Source organism: Primulina tabacum, chromosome 6 (genome assembly GCF_025594145.1).
Source record: "Primulina tabacum isolate GXHZ01 chromosome 6, ASM2559414v2, whole genome shotgun sequence".
NCBI lineage: Eukaryota > Viridiplantae > Streptophyta > Magnoliopsida > Lamiales > Gesneriaceae > Primulina > Primulina tabacum.
Window position 1 is genome coordinate 24,410,366 of NC_134555.1, and position 19,678 is coordinate 24,430,043.

A 19,678-nucleotide genomic window follows, 5' to 3' on the forward strand; every position below is an offset into this window, starting at 1 on the left:
CTCACCATCAAGCTCACCTGCATCACACACGCCTAGTGCTTCTACAGACTCAACACACCTGTACTAGGAATAAAAAGTATATATACATGGCACACAGCAATGAAAAATATCATACTAAACATATCTTTCATGAACCTAAAAATATAACATAAACGTGCCGTGTAAAATAGCTCATCGTTAATCATCATCATCATTTATCATTATCATTTATCATTTATCATTTTCTTTGGTGAATTCAGTTCATTAGAGGTGACCATCGTACATCATCATATACGATGGATCAATCATACATAGAACCGCGGTACCCGGCGGCTGTCGGACAACAGACAGGATTACCCATCCACAGTGCCTAGGCCTCATCATCATCATTTACATATACGTCTTATGCATTTACATATACTTCGATAGCCACAACTAATTCTCATCATTCAAAACATCATCATTTTCATCACTTATAAAAAATCATGCACATATGCAATTTATCTTAAATGCAGGCATGTAACGTATATTTTCATAAAATCTTAAAGATTGTGATCATAATGCATAAACATTTAAAATATGGTAAATTGGTACTCAGGGCGCTGTCACGACTAAAATCTCACCCCAAGTGCAAAATGACTATTTTGCCCTTGGAAACTCAAAATGACTATTTTACCCTTGGATTTAAAAATTTTGACCCGAAGCTTACCAAACTCCTTAAAACATCTCAAAACATATTTTTAAGCATTTCTTAGACGTAAACTCGAGCTCGTTTCAAAATTAATCGATTCGTTTTAAAACTTGGACCGGAGTCCCGGTTTTAACCCGAATCGACCCAAAACCTGACCAAATTTTACCAAACTTAAACCATGCCTGAAATACATCCTACCATACCTTAAACCACATTTTTCAGCATATTATGACCCACGAAAAACGAGCCTCGAGCTGCTAGAATTTCCAGCAAAGGCCCATTCGAAAACTTTAGATGCACCAAACTCGAAACTAGCGCTCCTAGGCTCTACCAGCTCGAACCAGCCTCAAAACAAGCCACCTAGGACCCAGACCAGACCCTCTTGGACCTACTGAACCTATGGCCACAACTCCATGCAGGCCGTAAAGCACCTGCACTCGCTAGTCACCCAAGAAGCACACCCGTGCCCAAACTCTGTTTCCCGACTCCAAGCTGTTCAAAGGACCATTAAAGCTGCGATCGAGCTTCTCCTAACCATGGTTCAGACCCACCAGAGTCTGGTTGCTCGCTCATAACTCTCGATCCGGTCATACCCGATCCAACCAAACAAGTCACACCTTTGGCCTATGCATCAAACCCGAGTTTTACCCGATTAAACCATGACTCCAGCCTATTTTCCCTTAATCATTGACTTTTTTCAGCCCATAAATTATAGCAGCCTACAGCCCCTTGCAAAGCCACAACAAAAACGTGAGTTACCAACATTTAGATGCAATATTTCATGTAAAACTGGCAAGGAATGAAGACACAAGTAAAAAACCCACATTTCCTCCATACAATATCATATATAACAGCATGGTATGGGCGTGAATGAAGAGGGAAAAGATGATACAAGCGTGCCTTGATGCATTTTACGCAAGAACGTCGGAGAAACGAGCGTTGGGGAAGCGCCGGAGAATTTTTTTTTGGAAGAACACCCTTGGCCGAGGAGTTGCAGCAATGGGGCTGCTGAAATCTCACGTGAATGATTTTTTGAGAAGGGGGTTGGTCGGCTGATTTATTAGGTTTAGTTTTAAGAATAGGTTAGTGTAATATTTAAATAGTAATTAAGGTGCAAATGGGCCTTAATGTGGCTTTTAAAATAATTAAAAGGGTTTTAGGCCCAATAAACTTAAAAGTAGGCCCGTTAAGTCCAAACACTCTCTCGAAAAATATTTCATTTAGGTATGTTTTTTAAAATATTGGCCGAGCCCTAAAAAGTCCTCTGCTCGCTAAATTTTACGTATCGGTTAAAATTATAATCCGGCGAGTAAAAATACCTAACAAAATGCATTTCTTGAAAAATACCTTTAAAACACCTTATATTAATTAATAAAAATTAATCATGTAAATAAAAATAATTTTCCTGATAATTCCCCGGACTCCATTCCTCGTTCGAGCGTGAAATGCAACTTAAAACTCTAATGCGTGAAATTTAAATAAACCATGAAGTAAAACACAAATTAATGAAATAACCATGCATTCAATGCTTTAAAACAATTTAATAAAATCACCAAAGAAATTTAATAACTTGCACGCATGTGGTTCACATGGACCTTCAAATTTTCGGGACGTTACAGAACTGGTCAGCTGTACTCTTCATCAGTTGAGCTCTTCATCAGCTAGCTGGGCTTCTGAAAGTCTTCAGCTGAACTACCTATCAGCTGGACAATCAATGGAACTGATATTTTGATATCTCAGTTGAACAGGTTTAGTTTGGGCGATCAGTTGGCATTTTCAGTTTGAGTCTTGATAGCTTCAGTTTTGGCTCGATAACTTATCAGTTCGAATCCTGACCAGTTCCAGTTTTTTACGCACTTAAGTAAAATCATTAGTAACAAAATAACAAGTTTTGTTTAACATCAAAATCAAGATTGCGAACATTTCATTTTCCAACAATCTCTCCCTTTTTTATGATCACAAAACTTGAGTAATTAAAACGATTTAAAATTTTAACACTTAACTGATTCTCCCCCTTTGTGAGAATAAAAAAATTTTAAAAAATATTTAAAAAAATGAATTTAAAACATTTTTCAGTTCGAGGGATAATTTTAAAGAAAACTCCTCAGCAAGAATTGAATTAAAAACTACCCCTTAAAAATATAGTCATTTACACGTTTTTAACAATGAGTTTTAACATCATTTAACATTCAAATAGTTTGGGCAACACAAATGAAAATAGCAGTTCAGTTACATAGAAACTAACGAGATAAAATAATAATTATTTTATCAAATAAGCGTCCCTTTTATACATTTAGGCACACCAAATTTTGTAAAGGAAAGTGCAACTATAATAGAAAATTTTAAACATCAAATATCAATCAGTTTATACATGCTAGAATTGGATATACCAACAACTGGTCGCCTTGAATGCTTTGAATGCTGCATCGATCTTGAGTCTCTTTTTGCCAGAAGGGCAGCTAATTTACCTTGGACTTGATCTCTGTGCTGGCTAACTGGTCGAGCTGACTCAAACTGGACTCAACTGACACTGAATCGCATTGATCATCTATTTTGATCTGATATGGCAGTTAAACGGCGGTACTTCTGATGATTAAGCTCCACTTAAATCATCAGTTTCAGCTGGTAGTTAGGTTTCGTCTGTTGATTAGCTGAACTGGTAGGCTTGCAACTGAAATCTTGTCCACAGATCAGTTTAGCTGTTCTGCTGTAAGTTGAACTCAGAACCCTACAATCTTCTAAAACAGCAAAGTTACGGAGTCGAGAGAAGTGGCTACAATGTTAGTTGTAGAGCCACAAACCTTCTCTCTTTGCACTAGCTCTGATACCAATTGATGAATCGATTCGAGGCACCTTTGATGTTTCTTCAAACACAATATTCTCAATGAGCTGCAATAGCTCGTGTTATAAGAATGTAAACATTAACGAATTAGATCGAGTTTGATTTTAAACCAAGCGGAAAATACTCGAAATAATCCTTCATTAAGAAAGCTGATCAGTTTTAAAACTTTTTAACTTGTGTGTACTGAATAACTCAAATAAGAGGATCAGTTCTTGCGTATATCAGTCTAGTTATGCTGAGAACTGAACTGATAACAGCTCGAACTAATCAAATCATTTTGAAAACAATAGTTAAATAGTTAAGTACACATGATATGTTAATGGATGTTCAGAGACTTCAACTGCTCTTACGTCACCCCTTCTTCCTCCTCGGGTAGGATACACTAGAAGAATTTGATTCATAAAACATTATGTACAAACCCACTCAGCTTAGGACTTACACTACTGCCTAATCTGAACTCCTAGCCTAGACTGAAGGAAGCACCTTTCAGTCAATAATTGTTTAACGTCGGTGTGTCAAAGAATACATACACAAGTTTTACGTCTTGGTGCAAGACTCACTCAACTGATCTTTTAAGCTCTACTCTCTGATATATGTGAGTGATAGTGTGTGAGTGTGTGAGAACTGAACAGTGAATACACCGAGAAGGAGTTCTCACACACCGAGGGAAAAGAGCTTCTATACTAAGCTGGTAACACGTTGAAGTGTTCCCTCACAACTGGGTTGAATGCTTCTTGTAAGCTGATAAGACTTTTAAGCGTGCCCTTCATCTTCACACACTGTTCTTCTAGTCTTCACTGATCTTCATCTTCTATTTATAGGCACGAAGTTTGATCGTACAATGAGATTCAGTTATTGTATCTGTTGCATTTTGAATCTGTTCCTCGAATTATATTTGTACTTTTCAACATCCATTCTGAAACGTTTTGACTTTAAGCACTGCTGCAACGTCTATTATTGTCATTTGACTGGACAAAAGCTTTTCCTCAGTGCGCACAACTGGATTCCAGTGAATAAGCTTGTCTTGTTCTGCAAACTGATTGATTCCTAACTGATATTCTGAATTGGTCAATTGAACTGATCTTGAACTGGTTCGGTGAAATCAGTTCGTCAGTTGCACTGATTTCGCTCCTTCAGTTGAACTGGTCAGTTGGACTCCTCATCAGTTGAGCTCTTGATCAGCTGGCCGGGCTTCTGAAGGTCTTCTGCTGTACTTCCTATCAGCTGGACAATCAGTTGAACTGGTTCAGTTTGGGCAATCAGTTGACGCTTTCAGTTTGCGTTTCGACAGCTTCAGTTTTGGCTCAATAACTGATCAGTTCGAATCCTGATCAGTTTCAATTTTTTGCGCACTTAAGTAAAATCTAATGCGATCCTTCGATCACGAAAAGCTAACGCGCTCAAATACGGAGCCACGCCCTCGATGAAACAAAGAAACGGTTGTGTTGTCCTGATCTTTTTGAAACAAGTAATTGTGTAATATTCACCTCTAAAATCACGAAGAATTTAGCAACAAATATTAACGAGATAAACAACTTGAATTCAAAACGAACCTTCAAAGAACTCGTCTTTGACAATCCGAGTGAAGAACAATTGACAAACGCCACAATGTATTAAAATTTGATAATTTTGATTTTAGTTACACACGAATGTGTATACAAAGCCACTCTTTGAAAAAGTTGAGAGAAAAACTCAAAACTATGATTAAAACTCAAGAATTATTTTTTTTTTATTGTGAGAGTCGCTTGAATACGACTCGCAAAAAGAATTGAGCTACAATGCTAAACATTAGCACAATAATATTTTTTTTTTGGATTGTGAGAGACACTTGAATATGACTCCCACAAGAGAATTGAACAAAAAACCAAAACCAAGCTATGCCAAAATTTCGAAAATTTTGTGCATTTTTTTTTCAACCTTTTCAAACCGTGGCTTTGTTTACACATTCGTGTGTTTCTCAAATCAAACTTATCAAAGTTTAATACTTTGTGGCGTTTGTCAACTGTTCTTCACTCTGATTGTCAAAGACGAGTTCTTTGAAGGTTCGTTTTGAATTCCAATTGTTTATCTCGTTAATATTTGTTGCTAAATTCTTCGTGATTTTAGATGTGAATATTACACAATTACTTGTTTCAAAAAGATCGGGACAACACAACCGTTTCTTTGTTTCATCGAATCGAGGGCATGACTCCGTATTTGAGCGCGTTTGCTTTTTGTTATCGAAGGATCGCATCATTTGGTATCAGAGCTTTAGGTTCCCTTTGATTCAAGTAAGTTTATCCTTTTTTATTTTCAGATCTGTACTTATCCTTGTTTGTTATCAGATCTGTTTTATCCGTTCGTTCTTCGTCTTTCGTGAATCACTGATTCTCGAAATTTGTGAATTTTTTTTCTTTTTTTTTTGAGTGCACACAGAATCCATCTTGTGCAAGAGGAAAAAAAAAGAAAAAAAAAGAGTACCAAATTTTCGAAATTTTGGCATAGCTTGGTTTTGGTTTTTTGTTCAATTCTCTTGTGGGAGCCATATTCAACTGTCTCTCACAATCCAAAAAAAAAATATTATTGTGCTAATGTTTAGCATTGTAGCTCAATTCTTTTTGAGAGTCGTATTCAAGCGACTCTCACAATCAAAAAAAAAAATTCTTGAGTTTTAATCATAGTTTTGAGTTTTTCTCTCAACTTTTTCAAAGCGTGGCTTTGTATACACATTCATGTGTTTGTCAAATCAAACTTATCAAAGTTTAATACTTTGTGGCGTTTGTCAATTTTTCTTCACTCGGATTGTCAAAGACGAGTTCTTTGAATGTTCGTTTTGAATTCCAATTGTTTATCTCGTTAATATTTGTCGCTAAATTCTTCGTGATTTTAGAGGTGAATATTACACAATTACTTGTTTCAAAAAGATCGGGACAACACAACCGTTTCTTTGTTTCATCGAATCAAGGGCGTGACTCCGTGTTTGAGAGCGTTTGCTTTTCGTGATCGAAGGATCGCATCAAAATCATTAGTAACAAAATAACAAGTTTTGTAAACATCAAAATCAAGATTGCTAACATTTCATGTTCCAACATTTAGGATTTGATAATGTATTGTTTAAGTTTTAATATAAAGTGCTCATGGGCCTTAGTTAAAAAAATAAAGTGATTAAAAGGTTTCTGGGTCCATTAAAAATAAAATAAAATTTTCAAGCCCAATAACAATCCCGAAAAATATTTCGTTTAGATAAGATTTTGAAAATATTGCTCGAAACCTCAAAAAGTCCCCCGACTAGCTAAATTTTGCTTATCGGTTAAAAATATGATCCGGAGAGTAAAAATACTCCACCAAGGCCCAATTATCGAAAATCTCAGTAGTTTACACCATATATTAAACAATTAAAAACAATCATTTAATAAAAACATTTTTCCTTAATTATCCCCGGTCTCCGTTCTTTGTTCGAGCGCGAAAATTACTGAAAGCCCTTATGCATGGAACTTTAATAAACCATGAAATGAAACACATGTCCATGCAATAATCATGCATTTAATGTTTTAAAAAAATTAAACACACATTTTAGCAATACCCTATATTGCATGCAGTCAGCTTACGTAGCTTGAATTTTTCAGACCTTACAATTCCTCCCTCCTTATAAAGAATTTTGTTAGGAACGGTTGGAAGTGAAAAAGTGTTTAGAAAGGGGGGTTGAATAAACACTTGAAAATTTTCACAAATTTTCGATGGATGAATCAGTTTAGTAATAAACTTTATTCAAGAATCTTGTTGTCAATGTCAATCAGTTAAATTAATGAAAGTGCGGAAATAACTGAAAGACATGTAGAATATAACTGATAAGAAAGAACACAAAATTTTTGGATGTTCGGAGATTTCAATAACTCCTACATCATCCCTTCTATCTTGAAGATAAGATATTTACTAAATGACTTTGATCTATGCAAAGATTTGTACAAACCCACTTGAGTTTGGACTTAGCACTGCCAAGAATGAAACTCTTATTATCAATACAATTTATCAGTACTCAAATGATGTGTAACTTCTTAGCACAACTGATCTCTACAAGATCAAATAATACAATAATGAGCCTGAAAAATATTGAAATATGTTTTAAAATAATATGTGTGTGCTTTGAAATATGTTTAAGCTCAAAGTATAGCCTGAAAGCTATGAATATGTATATTAAGCGTGAGCTTTTGAGAGCTTTTACACTTGAAAGAATATGAACAGAGCTCGTGACTATATTGCTTGATAACTTGGGCAACTTCGTAACTTGATTAATCTGCTTTTTCTGATCTTCTAGGCTATTTTTAGGCTTTGCTTCCAAATGTAACAATGAATGCATTTTAAATCTTTATATCCGTTGTATAGCCATGTAAATATTTTTCTGACAATTGTACACTGTAACTTTTCTGAAATGCGGTGTTCCCACTATACGCTGCAGCCTGCTTTTGTACAATTGTCGGCTGATATCTAAGTTCCTTAACTGATGACGTGTCAAACTGATTTATCAGTTAACATAACCGATAAGATTAACTGATTGTTGTGTGATTGGTCAGTCTCAACTGGTCATCTAGTTGACTATACAGTTCAGTTAGCTTAGTTCAGTTGCCTTTGATTATACACGCATTAATCTTCAGTTCGGGAAACTATCAGGTTACTAATTTTTAGATCAGTTACTTTCAGTTTTCTTGATCAGTTGTTCAATCTTTTCACGCTCAATTTGTCAAAATCCGAAATTAAGTTTCCAACAATTTCCCCGTTTTAGGTGTTTGACAAAACTTGAATTTATGGACTGATCAAACTGAACTCTTCGTAGATAAAATAAACTTTTATTGATAACTCTTTCAATGTACAGATTCGTACAAAGAATAAAATATTTTTTGAGTAAAAGACTCTTCTACTGACTAACTGAAACTTGCCAATTTCTCAACTGAATTTTGGCAATTTCTCAAATGAATATAAAGAATGTCTTCTAAATGATCTGAATTTCTTCATTTCTTTGCTCTTTTATCAACTGGTTCTTGATCAGTCTGTTGAGTAGATCTCTTCTTTGATAGCTTCTGCTGTTCTTTTTCCTCTTCCCCCTTTTTGTCAAACTCATCAACCTAGGTGGATAACGTACGGACTTCCGAGGTGACAGTAGATATTGCATTCATTATTTGTTCTTGCATAAGATCCATTCTCTCTGTGAATATTGTTTCCTAAAATTCAATGTGATTTTTAAACATGTCTTAAGTCTGGAAATGTGCTTGAACCGTCACTCGGTCTTTCTTTAATTGATCTAGTTGGAGAAATAAGGAAGTGATATCCTTTGTAACCTGGTGTAGGTTCTTCAATGTATTCTCCTTCATAGAATCAATCTTCAAAGTGTGGAGCAATTGGGTTGACATGATATCAGAAATAGATGAAATCAAATGTAGAAGGTTGGACAGAATGTCTTCTATCATGGAATCAGTAGCCATTGGTATATGAGGAGACAGATCTTCAGATGATTCTAGTTCTTGCTCCTTGTCTTCTTCATTAAAGATTACCAATGCCCTATTTGTTGATTCAGTCACAACCGTAACCATTTCTAGAACAATTTCTTCAACTACTTCCTGTTGAAGTTCTGGGGAAGGAGTGGAAATCTGAACAACAGTTGAGCTGGTAGAATCTTCAGTTGGTTTATCAGCTGATACTTCAGTCGGCTCTTCAGTTGGTTCTGAGTACAACTGAGCCACTTCAGTTTCAGCTTGAACTACTTGTTCATTCGTAGCAGGCGACTGAACTGGTTCTTTAATTTCTTGTAAAATAACCTCTGAGGCTGGTTGTTCAATTTTAGTCAGGGTCTTCAACTGATTCTTCAGTTAAAACATTTAGCTGGATAACAGTGGAAATTGATTGTATAACTTCATCGACATTTGCCAGTGATAACTCAACATCGGTATAAAGTTGAAGCAAGAATTTGGTTCTTCCTTGGAATTGTTCTTCTGATAGTTTCGTTGGTAAGAGCCTTGATTTCTCCTCATGAACTTTCCAAACTTCTTCACATATAATGACATTGCGTCATTACTTAACTGATCTGCAGTTTTCTCAGCTGAACCAGTTGGTTCCAGTTTATGAGCACTGAGAGCGGTTATAGCTGCTGGTGTAGAAGATTTTGAAACGTCCACTACTCGTTTTACATAAAAAATACTAGATTTTTTTTAAAAAAAACCCTCACTTAATTCAGCTGAACACATATACATATATATAATATATTTTTGACACCATTTAAAAATAAAACAATCAACCATATTTAAAATCCAAAGGAAATAGTTTAAATCATCAAGCATCAATCGTTTCCATATCCTAACTTTTTGCCAAAACTAACAACCTCTCAAAAACCACTCAAAATCAAAATCGAAGTCATAAAAATATCTTTAACATAATCCTAAAAATCAAAATGTATAATCATAACTCTAGTGCGGAAAACTAGCGCTGGTCCTCGTGTTATGTGCACCTTCAGTCCAGTCACATCAACCATCAAGATCTCCATTATCATTATTATCAAACTCACCTGCATCAATCACATCTAGTGAGTCTAAAGACTCAGCAAACCATATTCTTGATAACAAGTAATATATATATAGATCACATGCAACAGTGAAAATACTTGTACGTAAAATAACATTTTAATAATGATGCATAAACATAACCATTTTCATAAATATTTTCATATCAACATATTCACATATTCATCATATTCATATATGTATTCCATTTTCCTTTCGTTGAATTCAGATCGTTAATTGTGACTTTCGTATTCGTATTGGGGCGATGGATCCATCTATATGTAACCACAGTACTGGGCGGCGGGGACATCGGCGACACTCTCACCCGTCAACTGAGCCTTGGCCTATGTATTAACATATCATCGTATCATCGTATTAGTCACAATTACTTCACTTCCTTCAACATTTCGTATTTTCATCACTTATAAAAATTAAACATGCATATAACGTTTTTCTTTCAAACCAAGCATGCAACATGTCTTTTAACGTTATTGTTTCATCATAAAAGTCCATAAACATGCAAAATATTCATATTAACATATAAAATAGCATTCAGGTCACTGTCATGCAATTTAGTATTTTCTAGGTGTAAAATTACCGTTTTACCCCTAGACGTAAAAATTTCACGATTTTGGGTTTTTCTTAATTTGTTTGACTCTAGACCATCCCAAATAATTATTTAAGCTTACATAAATTTTCTCATATTTTTATTTAACTTAAATCGATGAATTTTAATTTTATTCTTTAATTATCACTTATTAATGCGTTTTAATCCCAAATTAAATCAAAGTTTAATATAAAATTCCCAATTTAAAAACTTAGATTTTTTATATTTATTTAGCCCTCGTGAACCATGACACGACCTCCGTTGAGCCATGTTTCAAATTTAAAACAAGACGAAAACCCTAAGTCGAACCAAGCTAACCACTCGAGCCATACTTACGTTTTCTATGAACCATCTTCGAGCCAGCCCGAGAAAACTTCAAACCAGCCCTCCCCTGGACCCTCATGAACGCTTAGAACCCCTAGGACTCTACCCTAGACCCAACTGAAGGCACAAAAACAAAATACCACATGCGGCCGAGAACTTCTACTCGTGATAGGACTCTTCAAACCTATCTAGCGACTCAACCAACGAGCTAGCCCTTAGACCGGACCCTTGTGCACCCATTTACGACCCTAATGACCTATCCTAGCCTATACCGAAGCCCCCTGGCCGAGCCCTTTCTCCCTGCGCAGCTGTGCACTCCATGCACGCAAGCACGATTCTTCTCGGGAGGAGTCCTAGCTTGGGACTCATCCCCAACCACTTGTCTCGAGTCCTGGCGTGGCTAGGACTCCTTCCCTGACCCAAACCGGGACCCAGCCATGACCCAAGCCAAGCCATGCAACAAAAAACCCTTGAGCCCGAGCCCTTGTCCCCAAGACACAAGCCACGGTTCAAGCTTCTATCGTGCTCATGTGCAGCGTTTCATGCGTGACTTAGGACCTTATAACTTGTGTAAGACATGAATCTTTTAATCCTACACATGGTAGCCCCTTCATGTACATGTAAATCATGATTTTGGATCAAAACAACATTCTTCAAGATTCATGTTTGCATACAAACTAAAATAAGTCAAAGTGCAACTTGTTTTTCGTGCAATACATAATTAAATACATAATATGGTGTGATGGATGAGTAAAGAAAATAATATGGCCTGGCTTTGCATGTACAACACACGAATTATCGTTGACGAATCGAAGAACGACGACGAGAAGACCTTGGCTTGAAACCCTTGGAAGAATTCGAAACATTCCTCTTGTTTTCTAAGGTGTGTGCCGTGAGTTTGAGAGAAAAGATGTCTTGTGCATAGACGAGAAGGGAGGCGTGAATATGAGGAATAATGGGGTATGGTTTGTACTTTAAATAATTGAAACGTCTGCTTATTCGTTTTCTTCAAAAGTACTAGAATTTTTTTTTTAAACTTCACATAGCATTCGGCCGAATCATAAAATATTTTGGAACCATTTTAAAAGTAAATCAACCAACTACTTTACCAAATCTAAAAATAACATTTTAAAAATATAGCCCATACTATAACCTCTCAAAACCAATCATAAATAAATTGTCGTAAAAAAAATATCTTTAACATCACTTAAAATCATAAATCATAACTAGTGCGGAAAACTAGCGTCGGTCCTCGGGTTATGTGCACCTTCAGTCCAGTCAGATCAACCATCAAGACTTCCTAAAACATTAACATCAAAATCACCTGCATCAATCACAGCTAGTGGGTCTAAAGACTCAACACATCATATTCTTGATAACAAGTAATACATAATACAGTTAACATATAACAGTGAAAAATACTTGTACTTGAAATATAATTTTCATGAAGATGCATAAACTTAAATTAAAACATTTTCGTAAACATTTTCATGATGCATAAAAACATTTTCATAAAAACATAAACATATTCATATTCATATTCTTATTCATATTCATATGCATATCCATATTCGTATCCATATTCATATTCGTATTCATATTCATGTTCGTGTTTGTTGAATTCAGATCGTGATTGTGACTCGTATTCTTGATCGTATTGGGCGATGGATCCATCTAGAGAAACCACAGTACTGGGCGGCGGGGACACCAGCAACACTCTCACCGGTCAACTGGGCCTTGGCCAATATATTAACATATTCGTATTCGTATTCGTATTCATATCCGTATCAAAGGAAACACGATCGTCGGGCTCCCACTGGGACCATAACCCTCTAGATATTTCCAACATGTAATAGTTCACAATCCCTTCACGTCCTTCAACATGTTATCATCACTTTATAAAAACATGCATAATATCATTTTTATTTTGAAACCAAGCATGCAACATATCTTTTTAATGTCCACTTTAACCCTTAATAATCCATGACATTTAAAAATCATATTTCCACATATAAAAATTCATAAACATGCTACATAATCATATTAGCATATAAAACAGCAAATAAGGCACTGCCATGACGTTTACAAATTTTCTAGGTGTAAAAAGACCGTTTTACCCCTGGACGTAAAATTTCACGTTTTTGGCATTTTTCTTTATTTCATGGACTCTAACATGTCCCAAATAATTATTTAATCTTACAAGAATTTTCTCATATTTTTATTTATCACTTTTAAATTAATCTTTAATTGTGACGTATTAATGCGTTTTAATCCCGAATTAAACCAAACCTTAATATAAAATTCTCAAATTAAAAACTTAGACTTATAATAATTATTTAAGCTTAAACCTAATTTTTCATAATTTTATAATGCTTAAACTAGGCTTTTCAATTAACTCGTTTAATAACGTTTCGTGCGGCGATTATCCCGAATAAATACAAAACTCATTATTTTGATCCCAAATTTTAAACATATCATTCTTATGATTTATTCTACCATTCCAAGTCATGAGCCACACCCGTGGACCAATGGATTCAATTTTAGATTTGTTATTTTCGTTTTTGACACACTAACGAACCCACCGAACCATCTCCCGATTTACTCAAGCCACGCTCGAGCCACCTTGAACCAAAACCTAGCCAACCCCCCTAGGGACCCTATTGAACCAAGCCCAACTCATAAAACCAGCCCTAGCCCGACTAAAACACTTCTGGAACTCGACCCCAAGTGCATGCGTGTGTGTGTTTGTAGTGTCCATGTTGAATTGAGTTTCCTAGTTGCCTAGGACTCTTCCAGCCGTCTAACCACTGACCCCTCATGACCATAACCTTCCTTGGACCATGCCTAAACCAAGCCCAGACCAACCCAAGCCCCTAGACGTGAGCAGCAAACCACTGAAGCTTGACAGCAACATCTCGTCTAACTTGCTGTCATGAGATTATCCCCCACGTTTTTGTGTTTAGCTCGAGCCATGTCGAGCCACTCTGCACCAACTTATGACCAGCCTCTCTAGGCACTCTCCTGGACCCTCAGAACCCATAGGACTCGAGCCTCAGTTGAAAATCGAAGTCATACATCCCAGCAACACAACCTGGCCGAGAAACCCACTTGCATTATAACTTTTGTTTCTGTTGCTGGGCTTCTAACCATCGAGCCACCCCTTGAACCAGCACCCCAAGCACTCTCCTAGGGCCCTAACAACTTGACCTACCCCAGCCCAGAGCCCCCAGGCCGAGCCAACTCTTTCTGCCATGTTGCTGAACCCTGCGCAACTTCCTAGCAGCTTACGGGTTAGAGTCCTAGCTTGCTAGGACTCCTTCCCAGCCTCTTGTTTCGAATCCTAGCGTGGCTAGGACTCTTCACTCGTCTCATACCTGACCCTAGCTAGCCCTTGGTCCCAACCGAACGTTTTTGTAGGCTGGTCCGGTCTATTGCTCTTTCCTTGTGCCTATTTCGCTTTAGGGGGCCAAGCCCAGCCCCTAAAACATGTGAACTGAAACCCCATGACAGCAATAGGCTTCCAGCTTTCGTGTTTTGTTTTGTGCATTGTTTGTGGCTTATTTTAGGACTCTAAACTCATGTAAACAATGTCTAAACATGTCTTGATCATGGCAACCCCTTTAACACATATAAAACATGATTTTGGAAATTAAAAATACCAATTTAGAACTTGTAAGCATGTAGTTACGAAAATTTATCTTTTGTGCTATGTTTTTTTTCAAAAATCATGCATAAACAAATAATATGATGTGATGATGTTTTGAAGGAAAGAATAGGCGTGCCTTTGCGTATTTTACGCACGAAAAACCGTTGACGAATTGACGAACGACGGCTTGAAGACGTTGGCTTGATTTTCCTTGCAACCTTTAAATTTTTCCTTTCAATTAGTAAGTGTGTGTGCCATGTAAAACTTGGGAAGAAAAGTGTTTGATTTGCCTTGGAGATTGAGGCGTGTAGTGTAAAGGGTTTGGGAAGGGTTTACATATTATATACTAATTAAATCCTAAATAAGGCTTAGGCCTAATAAGCTAACAATTTAGGTCCATTAGTATTAATTAGGATTTAATTAGAATATTAAAATAGTTTTGGTAAAAATAGTTTGTGAATTTAATAGCCGGGTTGCCAAAAAATTCGTATTTTTGTTGAAAAACCAACAACGATAAAATTTACGTCCCGGCGTATAAAATCACCTCAAAATCCCTTATTTTCAAAAATAAGAAAAACCCACAATCATATTTTAAATAATTAAAAATAATTATTTAATAAAAACATTTTACGTTTTTCAGCCCTCGGTCTCCGTTCCTCGATCGCAACTCGAATAACCTTTAAAATACATTTTAATGCAACCATGAAGAAAAATATATTTTAAACATGTCAAAATGCACCACATAATTAATTTATGCAATTAAAACAATTAATTAAAATACACAAGGAATTTAATAATTGCATGCATTGGTTTGCGTGGACCTTCGAATTTTCGGGGCGTTACAATCTCCCCCCTTAAATTGAATTTCGTCCTCGAAATTCACTTATCCTTGATAACCCAAAGTTTAGATTCTGTTCTAGTATCCCAAAAATCCACGCTTTCGCTGCGCTACTCTGATCAAACTTAAGTGCTAGAATGTCTTTACGTCTCCTTGATCTCAGTTAATTTTACCTTCTAAATCCTTATTTGCAACTCGCAACTTAAAAAGACCCATAATGACTTAGTGATATTACTATTATAACATCGAATTTCAATTTTTCTTACAATTTCAAATATTAAAATATGGATGACCATATTTATCTTATATTAATTTCCATATTAAATACCCAAAATATTCATCTAACTTATCATATTTCAACCTTAAAATCCAAACGCATCCGCTAACGCTTAGATTTTCCAGCCTAATATCGATTCATCCTTAAAAACCATTGATTAACATTCCTTATAATATTATAACCCAAGATATCCCAATGTTCCAAATATTCTTAAAAGTCTAAATCCTCAAAATTCTTATCATTTAAACCATTTATTTATCGATTATTGCTAAACTAGTCCCCAAATTTCGTAATAATTGCAAAACAAATTCTTAATTTCCTCAAAAATCATCCTAATTGGTCCTTAATTTCAAAAATCCTACGATTAACACATAAGTTCTTGGCATTCTTAATTTCCTGCTACGAGTTTCCCATAACATAATTTCGATAATTTTAAACTTATTTACCTAAAAATCAATTCTCATAATCAATTTTACCTTTCATCAAAACCTAAAATCCCAATTTATACATTTTCTTACTTCCAAGTCGTTGCAAATCCTTAAATCGTTATTCCTCACGTCTAATTCCCAAAAATTAATTCGACTAGTAACATTGGATCATAATATTTTCTTAGAAAATCTACGTGTCCCAAAACATTCATAATATTAATGGTTACTTATGGCCCAAAAAGTAGAATGTCAATACTAAAACCCAAAAATCAACATCGTCCAATTCCACCACAAAGCCAACATGCGTTGAAAAAAATAATTTCTTATTTCATATCGTATCACGTATAAAAATTCTAAAGTATATAAATTATCATAAAGCTATTAAACAAGTGACGTAAACATATAATTCATATAATTATGCAGGTAACATCATAAAATCATATAAACCATGTAGACTTACAAATTAAGGCTTGACGACTGATCTTTCTGGAGCTGATGGTGGCACAACTCTTTACAGGATCTTTGCTCTGATACCAACTGAAACGTCTGCTTATTCGTTTTCTTAAAAAGTACTAGAATTTTTTTTTTAAAACTTCACATAGCATTCGGCCGAATCATAAAATATTTTGGAACTATTTTAAAAGTAAATCAACCAACTACTTTACCAAATCTAAAAATAACATTTGAAAAGTATAGCTCATACTATAACCTCTAAAAACCAATCATAAATAAATTTTCGTAAAAAAAATATCTTTAACATCACTTAAAATCATAAATCATAACTAGTGCGGAAAACTAGCGTCGGTCCTCGGGTTTTGTGCACCTTCAGTCCAGTCAGATCAACCATCAAGACTTCCAAAAACATTAACATTAAAATCACCTGCATCAATCACAGCTAGTGGGTCTAAAGACTCAACACATCATATTCTTGATAACAAGTAATACATAATACAGTTAACATATAACAGTGAAAAATACTTGTACTTGAAATATAATTTTCATGAAGATGCATAATATTAAACTAAAACATTTTCGTAAACATTTTCATGATGCATAAAAACATTTTCATAAAAACATAAACATATTCATATTCATATTCGTATTCATATCCATATTCGTATCCATATTCATATTCGTATTCATATTCATGTTCGTGTTTGTTGAATTCAGATCGTGATTGGACTCGTATTTTTGATCGTATTGGGCGATGGATCCATCTAGAGAAAACCACAGTACAGGGCGGCGGGGACACCAGCAACACTCTCACCGGTCAACTGGGCCTTGGCCAATGTATTAACATATTCGTATTCGTATTCGTATTCATATCCGTATCAAAGGAAACACGATCGTCGGGCTCCCACTGGGACCATAACCCTCTAGATATTTCCAACATGTAGTAGTCACAATCCCTTCACGTCCTTCAACATGTTATCATCATTTTATAAAAACATGCATAATATCATTTTTATTTTGGAACCAAGCATGCAACATATCTTTTTAATGTCCACTTTAACCCTTAATAATCCATGACATTTAAAAATCATATTTCCACATATAAAAATTCCTAAACATGCTACATAATCATATTAGCATATAAAACAGCAAATAAGGCACTGCCATGACGTTTACTAATTTCTAGGTGTAAAAAGACGGTTTTACCCCTGGACGTAAAATTTCACGTTTTTGGCATTTTTCTTAATTTCATGGACTCTAACATGTCCCAAATAATTATTTAACCTTACATGAATTTTCTCATATTTTTATTTATCACTTTTAAATTAATCTTTAAATGTGACGTATTAATGCGTTTTAATCCCGAATTAAATCCAAACCTTAATATAAAATTCCCAAATTAAAAACTTAGACATATAATAATTATTTAAGCTTAAACCTAATTTTTTATTATTTTATAATGCTTAAAAACTAGGCTTTTCAATTAACTCGTTTAATTAACGTTTCGTGCGGCGATTAAATCTCGAATAAATCCAAAACTCATTATTTTGATCCCAAATTTTAAACATAACATTCTTATGATTTATTCTACCATTCCAAGTCATGAGCCACACCCGTGGACCAAGTGATTCAATTTTAGATTTGTTATTTTCGTTTTTGACACACTAACGAACCCACCGAACCATCTCCCGATTTACTCAAGCCACGCCCGAGCCACCTTGAACCAAAACCTAGCCAACCCACCTAGGGACCTTATTGACCAATCCCAACCCATAAAACCAGCCCTAGCCCGACTAAAACACTTCTGGAACTCGACCCCAAGTGCATGCGTGTGTGTGTTTGTAGTGTCCATGTTGAATTGAGTTTCCTAGTTGCCTAGGACTCTTCCAGCCGTCTAACCACTGACCCCTCATGACCATAACCTTCCTTGGACCATGCCTAAACCAAGCCCAGACCAACCCAAGCCCCTAGACGTGAGCAGCAAACCACTGAAGCTTGACAGCAACATCTCGTCTAACTTGCTGTCATGAGCTTATCCCCCACGTTTTTGTGTTTAGCTCGAGCCATGTCGAGCCACCCTGCACCAACTTATGACCAGCCTCTCTAGGAACCCTCCTGGACCCTTAGAACCCATAGGACTCGAGCCCCAGTTGAAAATCGAAGTCATACATCCCAGCAACACAACCTGGCCGAGAAACCCACTTGCATTATAACTTTTGTTTCTGTTGCTGGGCCTCTAACCATCGAGACACCCCTTGAACCAGCACCCCAAGCACTCTCCTAGGGCCCTAACAACTTGACCTACCCCAGCCCAGAGCCCCCAGGCCGAGCCAACTCTTTCTGCCATGTTGCTGAACCCTGCGCAACTTCCTAGCAGCTTACGGGTTAGAGTCCTAGCTTGCTAGGACTCCTTCCCAGCCTCTTGTTTCGAGTCCTAGCGTGGCTAGGACTCTTCACTCGTATCATACCTGACCCTAGCTAGCCCTTGGTCCCAACCGAACCAAGCCCAGCCCCTAAAACATGTGAACTGAAACCCCATGACAGCAACAGGCTTCCAGCTTTCGTGTTTTGTTTTGTGCATTGTTTGTGGCTTATTTTAGGACTCTAAACTCATGTAAACAATGTCTAAACATGTCTTGATCATGGCAACCCCTTTAACACATATAAAACATGATTTTGGAAATTAAAAATACCAATTTAGAACATGTAAGCATGTAGTTACGAAAATGTATCTTGTGTGCTATGTTTTTTCTCAAAAATCATGCATAAACAAATAATATGATGTGATGATGTTTTGAAGGAAAGAATAGGCGTGCTTTTGCGTATTTTACGCACGAAAAACCGTTGACGACATGACGAACGACGGCTTGAAGAAAATGGCTTGATTTTCCTTGCAACCTTTAAATTTTTCCTTTCAATTAGTAAGTGTGTGTGCCATGTAAAACTTGGGAAGGAAAGTGTTTGATTTGCCTTGGAGATTGAGGCGTGTAGTGTAAAGGGTTTGGGAAGGGTTTACATATTATATACTAATTAAATCATAAATAAGGCTTAGGCCTAATAAGCTAA